The 14,825-nt window shown below is 38.3% G+C and overlaps 1 protein-coding gene across 4 annotated transcripts in view; it reads right to left on the bottom strand.

Moving 5' to 3' along the window:
- LOC128869321 (probable serine/threonine-protein kinase mps1) overlaps positions 1-10,098 on the bottom strand; it is a 236,573-nt gene extending 226,475 nt beyond the window's left edge. For 3 of the 4 annotated variants that reach the window (XM_054111852.1, XM_054111851.1, XM_054111850.1), the window contains exon 1: positions 9,981-10,070. The gene's annotated coding sequence lies outside the window, so the exon portion shown is untranslated. Of the gene's footprint in view, positions 1-9,980 lie in introns of all 4 variants that reach the window. The other variant, XM_054111849.1, reaches the window with a different exon arrangement.
- Positions 10,099-14,825: the final 4,727 nt, after the last annotated feature.

The raw sequence follows: 14,825 nt of genomic DNA, 5'->3' as shown, positions 1-14,825 counted from the left end.
GGTATACGAGCTGGGCATCGATGTTGCTATACTTAGCGAGCAGTATAAAAACAGGCATGAGGCGTTATGGGCCAGCAACGCAAATAGCAAGTGTGCCATATGGAGCTGCGGGAGTAACCCAACCCATCTGGGGAACCAGTTGCAACAACTGGCTATGTGCGTGCTAAAATAAATAACATACGCATAGCTCCTCCATACAGATTTGTGTACCTTTGCCAGCATCATGGATGAACTGGTTAATGACGCTAAGCAAAGAAGCGCGGCACTCATAACAGGTGACTTCAATGCGTGGGCAGCAGAGTGGGGATGTAAAAGAACGAACCCGAAAGGCATGGAGCTTTTAAATGCACTAGCAGCGCTTGATTTCTTTCTACTCAACAGTGGCACAGAGAACACATTTAGCAAAAATGGTACTGGTTCCTAGAACCTTATAGGCGATATTTAGAAGACTAATCCCCCGTTAATTGGCACAAATTACCGGATCGCCCTTCTTATGGATTGGGCAGAGCACACTTAAATTCTAATCGGCACGCATGCTTTCATCCGACCATATTTTGCATAGTATCTGATGCATGCACCTTACCAGCTTCTTGCCGGCATGTTTGAATAGCTCAGCCGGCAGTCCGTCGACGCCCGCGGCTTTATTGTTCTTTAGCCGCGTTATCAATTCCGCGGAACGTCAATTCCGTCGTCAACGATGGGGATATCGGGATCTTCACATTCTCTGTGACATGCGCAGCTGTCACTATTTAGTAGGTTCGAGAAGTGTTCCCTCCATAATTTAAGGATGCTCTGGATGCCGGTCACCAGATTACCGTCTTTGTTCTTACAGGAAAACTTTCTGGTAGAATTTTCGGGCTTTGTTCCTATTGGCCAGCATCTCAAGCTCCTCGCACTCACGTATTTCGGCCTCTCGTTTCTTCTGTCGAATAATACGTCTCTCTTCCTTTCTGAGCTCTCTGTAGTGATCCCACATGGCTCGCGTTGCGCCCGATCGCAGCGTGGTTCTAAAGGCAGCATCTTTTCTTTCGGCGGCAGCTAGACATTCCTCGTCGTACCAACTGTTTTTTCGGGCTCGCCGGAATCCGATTTCTTCTTCGGCGGCGGTACGTAGGAAACGAGAAATGTTGCTCCCTTGCGCGTACATGCCGGTTTGTTGGGCAGTGCTCTCTGAGAGCAGAAGTGAGAGTCGAGGGGCGAATCTTCTGGCTGTCTGTTGTGATTGCAGCTTTTCGATGTCGAACATTCTTTGCATAGGTAGATGTACGTTTTTTGCTGCACAGAGGCGTGTGCGCAGTTTAGCTGCAACAAGGTAATGATCCGAGTCGATGTTTGGTCCTCGGATCGTACGTACATCTAATAAACTAGAAGCGTATCTTTCATCTATCACAACATGATCAGGAGTCAGCCAGGTAGCTTGGTGTATCTTTTTATGCTGGAATCTGGTGCTGCAAACAACCATGTTTCGGGCCCCGGCGAAGTCGATCAGCCTCTTTCTTTTACCGGGTGTTTCGTTGTGCGGGCTGAATTTTCCGACTGTGGGACCAAAAATTCGCTACTTGCCCACCCTGGCGTTGAAGTCGGCAAGTACGATTTTTATGTCGTGGCGGGAGCAGCGCTCATAGGAACGTTCCAGGCTCATAGAAGGAAGCTTTGGTCGCATCGTCCTTCTCTTCCGTCGGGGCGTGGGCGCAAATTAGCGATATGATAAAAAAACGGGCTTTGATGCGGATTGTTGCGAGACGCTAGTCCACCTGAGTGAACGACAGTACTTGGCGACGAAGTCTCTCCCCCACAGCAAATCCGACACCGAATTTGCGCTCCTTTACCTGGCAGCTGTAGTAGACGTCACAAGGTCCTATGGTTTTCTTGCCTTGCCCCGCCCATCGCATCTCTTGGATGGCAGTGATGTCAGCCTTTACTCTCACGAGGACATCAACTAGCCGGGCAGAAGCACCTTCCCCATTAAGGAACCAGACATTCCAGGTGCATGCCCTCAAATTATAGTCCTTAGTTCGTTTGCAGGGGTCGTCATCAGTGTTGGAAGTTCTCATCCGAGGCTTTGTGTACGTTTTCATTGGTGGAGGTTTTTAAGAGGCGGGCCCTTACATTACGACAGCGACGATAGAATCGTTGACTACAAGGTCACAGCTGGTATGCCACAAGGATCCGTACTAGGGCCTCTCCTGTGGAACATTATGTACGACGGCATTTCGCGGCTAAAGGTACACAAGAGAGCATCATTTGTTGGCTTCGCGGACGATATATCAATCGTTGTAACCGCGAAAACGCCCACGGAAATTGTAAATATCGCGCAACAAGCTATAGGTGCGGCTCAGAAATGGCTAGGCGCGAATGGTCTAAAGCTATGTAGCTTCGCATAAAACAGAAGCCGTACTTATCAGCAGCGGAAAGAGTGTTGAAAAGGTCAAGATTAGAGTTGGGGACAGCATTATCGAGTCAAAGCCATACGTAAAATACTGATTCGTCTTGGTTAGACTACCGAATTAGTTTCCCAGACCACTTGAAGTACGCTAGCAACAAAGCTGTGACTGCGACAGCAGCCCTGGCTAGAATAATGGCGAACATTGGAGGACCAAGACAGAAGGCAAGATAGGTCCTGGCTGGAGTAGTAAGGTCTATCCTCTTATATGGTGCGACAGTTTGGCGCGATGCATTCTAACACGCTTCATACGTACGAAGCAGTAACTCCACGTAACGCTTGTGTGCTCTTAGAGTCTGCTCTGCCATCAGGACAGTCTCAAAAGATGCAGCGCTCATCATAGCAGGTCTATGCCCACTCGACCTGATAGCGATGGGATAGTGCAAATAAAAGCACGTGGACCCACCGTCTCATCCCCAACTTTGAAGTCTGGCTCCAGAGAAAGCACGGAGAAGTAGACTTCTATCTCTGCCAAATCCTAAGTGGTAATGGCTGCTTTAAAGCGTACCGTCACCGCTTTGGGCACGAAGAAATTCCATACTGCGAGCAGTGCATCGCAGCAGTTGAGGAAGACGTAGAACATGTACTTCTCACGTGTCCCCGCTTCAGAAGAGCAATGGCTAAACTGGAAGACAGCCTTGGCAGCAGCATCACGCCCGAGAGCTTAATACCACTGATGTTGAACAGCCAGGACAATTGGAACAAAGCCCAGCACATGGCAGCTGAAATAATGCAGCAACTCCGACATAGCGAGCAGACAAGGAGGATGCGCGAACGCCGAATAAGATCGTGAAACAGCAAATCTACCCAGAGATGAAAACGCAGCTAAACTGACGATACCACTATTAGAAAGTAACTTTTCTATGGTAACGAAAAGGGACATGGGGGGAGTGGGCGTATAGATCCGACAGGGGTAGTTCTCTTCAGATATGACTTAACAGTGGTGGTAATAGGCAGATGCAGCTTGTGACATTTTGCATCAGAGCAGTAACTGACGTTGAGTGCAAGGCTCAAGCCGCCTCCCGACGAAATACTTGACGGTAGTACCGTGGGGATCGGTACTTTGACGGTAGGAGGTTTAGTTCGGTAGGAGGTAAAATCCCACACTGACGGGGTAAGGCTTTCGATGATTCCTCCTCATAAAAAAAAACACATTCGAATGAACCATTTTCGAAAAGATAAAGTGGATTTTGTGAATCGATTCACGGTAGTACCGGGTGGATCGGTACTTTGACGGTAGGAGGTTTAGTTCGGTAGGAGGTAAAGTCTCACACTGACGGGGTAAGGCTTTCGATGCTTCCTCCTCATAAAAAAAAACACATTCGAATGCACCATTTTCGAACAGATAAAGTGTATTTTGTGCATCGATTCATCACTATGGATGAAACTTGGGCCAATCGCTATGGTTCTTAATCAAAACAAGGGTGGTGTGAACCTGGTTCTTCTGCTCCGAAGCGAGTTTATGTTCAGGAATCGGGCAATAAGATGTTAACGTCAGCACCTTTTCAATGCACCGTGTCACGAGAGCATTTTGACAATGGCTAAAATCTATAAATTAAAGTTGGAATCGTTGAAGCATCCATCGTATTCACCAAATTCGGCCCCTAGCGATTTCCATCTGTTTCCAGACCTAAAAATATTCCTGCATTGAAAGCGTTTGTCATCAAGTGATGAGGTCATAACAGCTGTGGAAGCGTATTTTATACCCCTTCCAGATTCTCACTTCAGAGATGGAATTCTTAAATTGAAAACTCATTGGAACCAGTGTATTGGTTTTCTAGGAGACTATACTAAACAATAAAGCGCATTTCAAACCATAAAATTGTGTTTTTCTTATCGAACTGCAAAACTTATTGAACAACCTAGTATAAAAAATAGCTGCTTGCGTTTACATATGTGTTTTTTAAACATGCTTATCGTCAGGCCGTTTTGCATTTTTTAAATTTTAAGTAGACTAGGAAAATCAAAATCTAATTTGTCGATAAAATAGTGAGCAGGTAATATTTTTGGTGATTTGGGTTTGTATCACTTAACCCTAAACTGTCAGTAACCGATGGTTAAGATATTTTAACATACCTAATTAAATGAATTTTATTTAAAAAAAAGCAGAACCCGATTTCGGCGAAGAACCGCAGAATTACCATCTACATAGCAAGTGAAGTGTTTTTGAACTATTTGAAATAGATAAAATAACTGGATTCCTCGTATTCGAACTCTACCTACGAATAAAGAAAATGCGCCTTTTCACACGAGTTAGATGCACATTCATATGCATAAGCAAAGGATGATCAGATTGGAAGTACTTTTTCCAATAGGGTTTTTTTTTCACAGATCCCGCCTGACTGCTGCCAAACTAAATACTTAAATTTTTTCAATATTCATTCACATTTCATAGTAGAAAGATTTACGCCTCAATATCGTTTAAAAATCGTAGAGTTGTATTACGAAAATCGACGCTCTGAGAAAAGTGTACATCGCGCGCTCAGGCGAACTTATGGTCCTCTTATGCAGACCCAGTTTTGGGTTAACGGCTACATAAATAAGCAAAATTGCAACCCGAAGCCATTCAAGAACTGTTATTACATCCATTGAAATCAACCGTTTTCTGCGGCCCATCAGCCCATATTTCTTGAAAGACGAGGCTGGTACCAATATAACAGTGAATGGCGAACGCTATCACGATAAACGACTTTTTGAGACCGGAAATTGAAGCCCATGATCTCCACAACACTTGGTTCCAACAAGACGGCGCTACTTACAGCCCGTGAAATAATGTATTTACTGCGTCCTCGTTTCGGTGTGCAATTTATCTCTCTGTATGGGTATGTAAAATATAAATGCTTTGTGGATAAACCAGCTTCGATTGCGGCACTAGAAGCCAACATTACCAAAGTTATTCACGAGATACCGACCGAAGTCCTCCAACGAGTCATTCAAAATTGGTATTTACGGATAGCCCAATTACGGCGCAGTTACGGCCAAAATTTGAAAGGAATTATCTTTACAAAATAAATGTAATGAAAGGTTTTACTCAAAAATAATAAAGATTGCCCAATCAATTAGAACTTTCGTTGTTTTATTTCTATTAAAAATCCAATATCTCTAAATTGCTCACCCTTTTTTTTTTTGACCTACGCATAAATGTTAGTAAAATTAAAATTACATATACATATGTATATATACCTATATAGTTGCGAACAAGAAACTATTCGATTTTTTCAAAACAATTTTAATTTATCATGTAATTAGAATGTTTTTATTATTATTTTGAAACATAGCACTATTCTTTAACTGAACATATATTTATATCAATTTTGTAATGCAAAAAAAACCTTTTATAACAAAAAACCAGAAATTCATGGTTAACATTAAAATTGCAGTGGTCATATAAGTAATACATTCTGAATAAGTTTATGAAGAAATTAAAGAAAAACTGCATTGACAAAGTTTGCAGACACAAAGTTGTAACTAACGAAACCAACGGATAGTTTTAGGATCATTATCCTGCTGATAGACACATTTTACTGGCATTTCCTCTCTGTAATATGGCAACATAACATTCTGCATTATTTTCACATAAGAATTGGAGTCCATTATGCCATCAATTTTGTGTATGCGACCATTATTTTTAAACTCCCATGCTTAATGGTTTTTAAAGCGTATTGTGGTTGATTTTCGATGCCAGGTGGACGTCTTACATATAGTCATGATACCATATTTCGCGACATGTCAGCTGACTAGCTAGCGTGTTATTTTGCAAATTTCAAACGTTTTGCTTTATTTTGTAAGGTCCGGAGTGTCTTTTTTCGTGGGCTGCAAGCAGCTAATCCATCTTCCGGTCATACAGTCACGTCAGAAACATTTAAGTGTGTTTTTTATTTTAATTAGTATGGCTGACTTCATGGGATTTTCTTTGAAGAACCTTACAATTTTGCGGTCAGCTTGCAGGGAAGTTCTTCGCTCTCCTCCTCTTTTTTCCAGCTTTTTCATAAATTTGATTGCATATAAAATTATGTTTGGTGAGCGTGAAAGAATCTTTGTGACTTCATGGGATTTTCTTTGAAGAACCTTACAATTTTGCGGTCAGCTTGCAGGGAAGTTCTTCGCTCTCCTCCTCTTTTTTCCAGCTTTTTCATAAATTTGATTGCATATAAAATTATGTTTGGTGAGCGTGAAAGAATCTTTGTATTTCTGTGTAAGATCTTACATCTGCTCCCAATTTCCGAATATGCTTGCGTTGTTCTGTGGTGCAGTGTTTTGCCCGACCCTCTATAGTCAAATCATAAGAAATATATGCATGCAACTCTCCAAAAAAAAATATATATATAAATAATAAAAAACGTGCTTTTTTCTAAATATGTGAAATATTTTATTAAGATTCCTTGAACAATCTTAAAAACTGAAGACACTGCTATTTCAATGTTGCACCTAAAAACGTAACGATGCAATTAAAAACCATTATTTACGTAGTTGGCAGATTTATTCAGATAAACTATTTATGTGAAATCCCTTAACCCTTTTTAGATATCTGATATTCAAATTTATAGAAAAAAACTACTACAAAATAATTGTTTAAGGGTACTCCTATTTGCATTTTCACATCTGTATGAGAATTTAGTAATGGATTTAACATAAAACTCTTTTTGAGGGGGGAAGATATGAATTATACTCAAAAGACGATCCTTCTTAAATTTATGGATCATATGGTTATTTCGCGTCAATTCATAAAGGGAAATTATACAAATGCGCGTGAATGCAGAAGCTTTATTCTATCGTTGTTTTCTTTTTTTTTTTTGAAGGGGATATTGATTGAAATTTTCTTTTGCAATGTATTAATTTTCTTATTCCGGCGAGAACTTAACTAAGCTCTTACCCATTTTATCTTAAGATATTTAAAATGTGTTAAAAACACTTTTATTGACCAATTGAGGGGCAACTAAAGGACTGGCACAGTCGCGTAAAATCTTTCTGCACCTCTCTGATTTTCTATTAAAATAACAGCAAACGTAACGAAGGGAGTTCCATCATAAAAACATGCCTATAACCTTCATTGGGTGAAAATATGAATGTATAAAAATTGTTACGTCATTTGGTGTTGTCGTTTCGTAGTGATGCGCGGACAACGTACAGACATTGACCTATATAGTATAGACTAGCTTTAACCCGTGGCCCCGCTCGCGTAGGAGTAGTTTTAAGGGATTTAGGATATGTATATAAAAGAAATTCAAACAATAATTTCATAGAAAATAATTTTTTATTAATAACCATAATGTTACAATACCCAGAATCCGTTGCTATGCCTCGTTGAATAAAATCAAAACAACCAATCAGAAAATTATCAACCAAAATTATTTTTATTAATTTTCTATCTCAAACCGTTTTTGAACTTTACATTTGGGTCATAGTTGAACAGCTTATGCGGAATATGAATTCTAGAGTGTGCTGTAAATAGTGGGAAATAGGAAAAACTAAGATTTTTTAGAATGAGAGTGGTGGCGCGGCCTGGGGGCTGTGTGAAGGGAGTTCCATCATAAAAACATGCCTATAACCTTCATTGGGTGAAAATATGAATGTTTAAAAATTTTTACTTTATCTGGTGTTGTCGTTTCGTAGTGATGCGCGGACAACGTACAGATAGTATAGATTGTATTATTTGTTTTGGTTAATAGGCAGTGGTCAACGGCAAAGTTCACTTTTAGGGTGGTTCAAAAACGAATTTAAATATTACAAATTATTCGTTTTTCAGAACACCGAAACCAAATTCATTCATATTTAGGTTCATTTTCATATTCACATTCACTATGGATTCCAAAGACTCCCTGATTGTTTAGAAGTATGCACATGTTCTTATGCGGCATCGTTCTTGACCGAGCGTATTGGCATATATTTGCCATTATTGTTGTTCGTCTCGTGGTCGAAGATTCAAGGCGCACAACGCATAAAATGGAGGCTACTTAATCAGTGGAATCAAAATACACACCGCAAATTGAACAAAAAAAGTGCTACGAGGATTTTATTCCATAGTTTACGTCTTTGCAACACTACGTGTGATGATAAATAATTCTTTATTTATGTTTACAAGCTTAAGGACTCGAAACTGTCAACAGTGACGTGGATGCCGATACGTGAGTGCGCCGACTGTTTGTTTGATGAGAGGAGGTACTTCGTTTTGTCCTCGTTCACCACCAGACCCATTTGCTTTGTTTTTTTATCCAGTATATTTTATATTTTACTACATATTGCAATTATGCGGTGCTAACGTATGACGTTCGAGGCATATGCGAGGTATCACTCTTTGAATATCGAGACAAAAATCGTTCTACAACAGTGGTATTGAAATGTTAGAGCAGCGCTGAAATGATTACGTTGTTCTTGATGAAAATTACGTTGATGAATAAAGATAATTGGAGGAAAAAAAGTATTTTCTTTGTTACGCCCGGGACTTTTCAGCCCATGTGTTATGCATATTTCTCTTACAATAAAGATATAATTTAAGATTCAAGAGAAATTGATATACATATACATATATTAATAATATTTCCTTAATAAAACCTTCTGTATTAAAAATAAAAATTGCACACTCCCTTTCATTATTCCATTTCATACTGTTTCGAATTAATATATTTGATACAGATTTTTATAAAACGGAATTTTGATATACATAATTTCGCAATAACGGATTTCATCAAGTAGAATTTCACAATACAGAATTTTGACAGCCAAATTTTTTTTTTGGACCTAGGCCCCCGAAAACATCACTAGAAGCCCGTATGTTCAGTTAAGGACTATATACATATATAAACTCTGCAAGCAGTTTTCACCAGGTTACTGTGACTGTTGTTGGTGCTGTGAAGGAAAGCCGTTTGACAATAACCATTTCGACGATAATTGATGGACAAACTGATCTAGGCAGTGATTGGTAAGCTGCCATAACAACAACAACTCGCTGATACAAAGTTAAGTAGAATACTTCAGCACGAATTCTTTATTTCATTATAAGACAAGAGGGACGTATACCGCTAGTGGCCTGCTTTTTTAGTAATGAATTAACCGTCGAGAAGGCGCATCTTGATGAGAAAAATCGACTGGCGCCTATTTTACTCGTATTACGCAAGGTTAAAATAGAACGACTTAATAAAATCCTTAGCGTTCCAAAAATATCTTGATTAGGAAATTTTACAGGTAAATAATTTATTTACACATAAGATAAAGCAAAGAATAAACATTGAAAATTGAACCATTCCCAAAATGCTCATAGCGCGCTTTCTCGAAGGTCAATATCGGCATTCATTAAAAACGTCATTTTAATTCTTGGCCTTGGAATGAAAGAAAAAAGCTAGTAGTACTCATTTTGAAAAAAATTTATGTAAACGTAAAATACTTCCACATGCAGTTTTTCTCTGCCAGAATTATAACAATATTGAAATAATGGTACACCACAGGTCGCCCTAAAAATGGAGTTCCCGGTCGATGGCAGAAGTACACTTTGAATTTTGGCATTGCCGGCAGATGGTCGACCGGTTGCGCCAATACTCACGAATGCTCTCTAGCGCACTCGACTACGGAGGTCGCATTTTAAATATACAGTCCAATCGTGATAGTCCGACACATACGGGACCGACTCGTTGTCGGATTATCAAATATTCCGGACTACCGAAGGTTCCATTTAATGACACGAAAATACAGAAAAAAATCACATCAACACCGTCAGCAATCGCGAGAGAACTGGCGTTGTTCAAATTTAATGACAAATACGTTGTGACCGGGAAACAAAACACAATCCCCCTCTGCTGCTCTGCTACGACTGATCAAAATAAAATAATGCCAATTGCATCCATAGACGTTATGAGGTTGTCGGATTACCGAACGTGTCGGATTAAGAAATGTCGGACTATCACGATTGTACTGTATTATGATTACAGCGGTACCCGTAGCCAAACGGTTTGTAGCAAGAAACCAAATGATAGAAAAAGTTTCTTCCAATAACGATCGCTGGTAATGTCAACCATTCAAATATATTTTCTCCATAAAAAAGCTTCTGATTAAAAACCATCTGCTTTCGGAGGCGGCGTAAAATTGTAGGTCCTTCCATTTGTGGAAAACATGAAGACGCGCACTACAAATTGGAGGAGGAGCTCGGCTGAACACCTAAGAAAAGGATACATATATGTATATATACATAATAAGTATTGCAATACGAATAAGATGTATTACAATAACCACCTTAACATCAAATGGCAGCGCAGCAGCTGAACAGACTCGTAAACACACTCGCGGATTTTTGCGATATTGCGATATAGCATACCCACATAATTACTTAACTGAACACATTTTTTAATTCAATTTCCTTACATCATTAAGGTATTGCTTTTTCTTCAAATATGTATAAGTAAAATATTTAATTAATATTCAAGCATGCTATGGAGTACACATTATTTCGATGAATTCGTTTTTTTTTAGATTCCCAACACAAACTTTAAGGTGCATGTTTGGAAATAGTACCCTTTTTGTCTATCAAAACATCAAAAAACAAAATAGTTAACTGTAAAAATTTACAAAGTTTTGTGTTATCAATAAAATATTATCAGGCACTTTAATATAGACTTACTGCGCTAAATGTTGCCCCTTTTTGTTAAAAAAAAATTTATATCTCTACAAATCAAGGCACATTATTTCACAAATATTCCGTTATAATTATTATTTTTTTCAAAAGCAGGTACTCGTCGAATTTATTTTAGATGAATACTCATTCAGAAATCAGCAACGTGCGCTCGTGCATATATCAACAAACTACGAAAGGCACAAAATCACTAGGCGTATTTCAAAGAAATTATAGATAGGGTACCTATGAAAGCAAAATTGAAGATTTCATAAGCAAAACAACTACAAGAATAAATACTCGGAAAATTAGGCAAGAGTATTAAAACGCGAGACCAGCGAAAAATGATTTTTGGATGACAAAAAAACAGGACAGATTGAAAGGAAACGCCAACGCCAGCAATCACTGCATTTAATACTAACGTAATACGGTACATACATACGTATATTTATAAACCCATGTAGATAGGTACATATATTATATATATGTGCACGTACATCTACGTATCTACGCAAACAACAACTCTCAGGTGGTATGTATGTATATGCATGCATGTATATGCATGTACAGGATGGCCCATAGAGTAGTTTCTTTAAAAAAAACTTAACAAGAATCAATTATTGGTGTATTCGAAAGAGCAGACATTCCCAATATTTATGGAAAACAATCTCATTCATGTGGCTATCGACTGCGGGTTTTCCGATCCCCAGATGCGGTTTGTTTTGTTAACAAAGCCATCCAGATGAATATGATTTATCGGAAAATATGATTTTGACTTCTTTTTAATAAACGCAGAGTTTGTTTGGAGTACGCAACGTTGTTCTATCGTTAAGCGTCCCATTTCGTTCTGGGAAGATATAGTACCGACTTTCTGCTAAAGTAATAAGCAGAAAAAGCTGTCCCTTTCAAAATAACATTTGACAAAAATATGATAAAAACATAAAATTACATTAAAAAAAATAAATATTATATAGTTTTATTTTTACAAGAGTAACAATTATAAATAACTATTACACATAAGTACTAAGCGCTGGTTGCCAGGCCTTCGGTTTGTGATAACATAAACTTAAGCAGCTATATATAATACATACATATATACATAAATAAGTACTATAATCACATACTAACCTTTATTGGGGTGAGGTTATAGTTAAAGGAGAAGAAACGATGGATTAGTGTTAAGCGTTTTGTGATATGGATTGTATGGCTTCAGAGCTTAATGAGCTTTCTTAATAAATCGGTGGGCTTACAGATAGGAAACATCGCAGTTCTACATTCCTCCCACTTTTGACAGTAATTAAGAATATGTATGTTGAGTAATCGCCGGAGTTGCAGTGAGGACAGAGCGGTTTGGGCGAACCATTTAGCAATTTAGCGTGACAAGATATTGAATGGCCAATCCTGAGTCGCGTGTATTTTTTGAGAGTTTCACAAGATATGTTAGAGGGATATAAAAATGTTCGCTCCAGTGGAATTGCATTTCTTATAAAGATGCTGAAAAGTGTTCCAATTATTTGTGTAAAATTCCAATTGAGCTAACATTTGGTTGAAGTGTTGAAGATATATCTCTGAGAAGTAGATTCTTTAGATAAGTTAGACAGGTTTGTTAACAGGAGCTCATCAGATTTAATGTTTGGGGGAAAGGCTGACCAATTCCAATCAACCCCAGTTTTGAAACTATGATGTATTCAATTGTTGGTATAATGAAACGCAGCGTTGAATGGCGGGAGGCTTATTGTTTTTTCCCCTGACGTAACCAGAGCTGAGTTGATTTGCGAGAATAGGATTTGATTTATACAAAGCAAAACCTTTGGCAAGAGAATTCTGGTGTTACGCATAGCTCTGAGAGTTACATCCGGTAATCCAGCTTCAGTGAGAACAACTTTTGTCGGAGACGTTGTAAAAGCACGAATACTTCTTCGCGCTGCAGCATGGTAGGGAGCATACATTATGTTTAGGTTTACCTTTGCATAATTTCCATAAATACCAAGCCCGAAATCGATTTTTGACAACAATTGTGTCTTAGTTATATTATCAAGTATTTGTGGATGTATACGACAATGTTTTGACGACAAACATTAAATTACATTTAGTCTTGTAATCAAACTTAGTCTTGTGGTTTTACAATGTTCTTTATAAGAAAGCTTTCATCGAATGTTAAACGTAGTATTTTTAGTGAGTTACAATTAGGAATTAGTGCTTTTGAGATGGATGATGTAGGAAAGTGAAAGTGATGTAGAAAATGAAAGGTAGAGCATTTGTTCGTTGAGATAATAGATCCCGATAATTCGGACCATTTGCATATTTTACTTAGTATACTAGAGAAAACAACTTCATTAAGGTCTTTTATTTTTGAAAAAAATTAAAACATTGTTTGCGTATGAGGAATGCTCTACAAGTGAGTTCGAAGTTATGATTGAACTGATTTCGTTAAATGTTATTCTGAACAACATTACCGAAAGCGGTGAGCCTTGGGGAATGACATCTTATGAGTTATATAGCTGCGATCTGTAGTTTCTCATGCTGATTGAGACTTTGCGGTTACTTAAGAATGATTTTACGAAGTTAAATATTTTGGTGCCAACTTTCCACCGTTTAAGTAGCCTGAGATACCAATCCTATCAAACTCTTTCTCGAAGTCTCGACTACTTCAGTACACAGACATGATTTCCTGAAGCTACAGCTGTGTTAGAAACATGCTTCAAATATAAAAGAGGTTCCACAACGCCTTTTTGAAAACCAAACTGGTGAGAAGAGATAAATCAGTTTATTTTTGCAAACCACATTATTCGTGCCGCAGGGATATTGGACGGAAGTTAGCGGTGAGATTGGAAGGTTTATTTGATTATAGGGATAGGGATAATTAAGGCTGGTTTTCATACTTGCGAAAAAACACCTGAAGCGAATATACATTATAAAGTTTTACAAGTATAAGGTTTGTTAAAAAATATAAGAAAATCGCCGAACACGCAAAACACTTGTCTTATTTATGCCTCGTACAAACAAACGAAACATGCTATATTGCTCAAACCGTGAACATGCCTTAGAGACGAGTGTACCAACATGAAAAAAATAATGATCGAATGTCGAATGTACCAATAATGTAGCAATTTTTTGTGTTTGTTTGTAGTATTGATAAGTGAGAAGAAGAACGGATTATTGATTTGAGACTAGTCGCTCTCTGTTGGTGTTGTTTGATACTGGATTTTTATTCATTAAATCAACGGCAAAGCTTAGGAATCTAACCCAGTCTGCCTTATCTGTTATGTACTTTGATACTAGCTTGACTTCGTACCAATTTGGAACGGAAATAGACGTCATCAGAGGTGAGTAATCGCTGTTATGCAGTGCGCTTAAAGTGCGAGAGAAAAATTTGGGAGCAATGGATGTAGAAGCAAGTGGGTTTTGAGCCCTATAATGGGCTCTAGGCGTTAAAGTCACCTAATATGGGGTCGGTATATTAATTAAATCAATAATCTCCTTGCAGTTAAAGTTTTGATGGGGAGGGATGTAGCAATTAAGTATGGTGATTTTGAAAACAATGTCTATTTATGGTTAATTGTTCGTTTAATGAAGAAAGCGATGCCTTGCTTACAACTGGAGTTTTGAGGGAAATTCTGAAAATAGCTGATGTATTTATTTGGAGGGTATGTAGTTTTTATTAAATGGAATGTGGGTTTCTTGTAATACGATTTCACTAACTAATTTGGAATTCACTAATTAAGATATTAAGTTAGACGTAATTATTTAAAAGTCCATTTGTATAGGCAGATAATGTAGAGG

Source organism: Anastrepha ludens, chromosome X (assembly GCF_028408465.1).
Source record: "Anastrepha ludens isolate Willacy chromosome X, idAnaLude1.1, whole genome shotgun sequence".
Lineage (NCBI taxonomy): Eukaryota > Metazoa > Arthropoda > Insecta > Diptera > Tephritidae > Anastrepha > Anastrepha ludens.
This window is presented reverse-complemented; position numbering and strand designations above follow the sequence as displayed.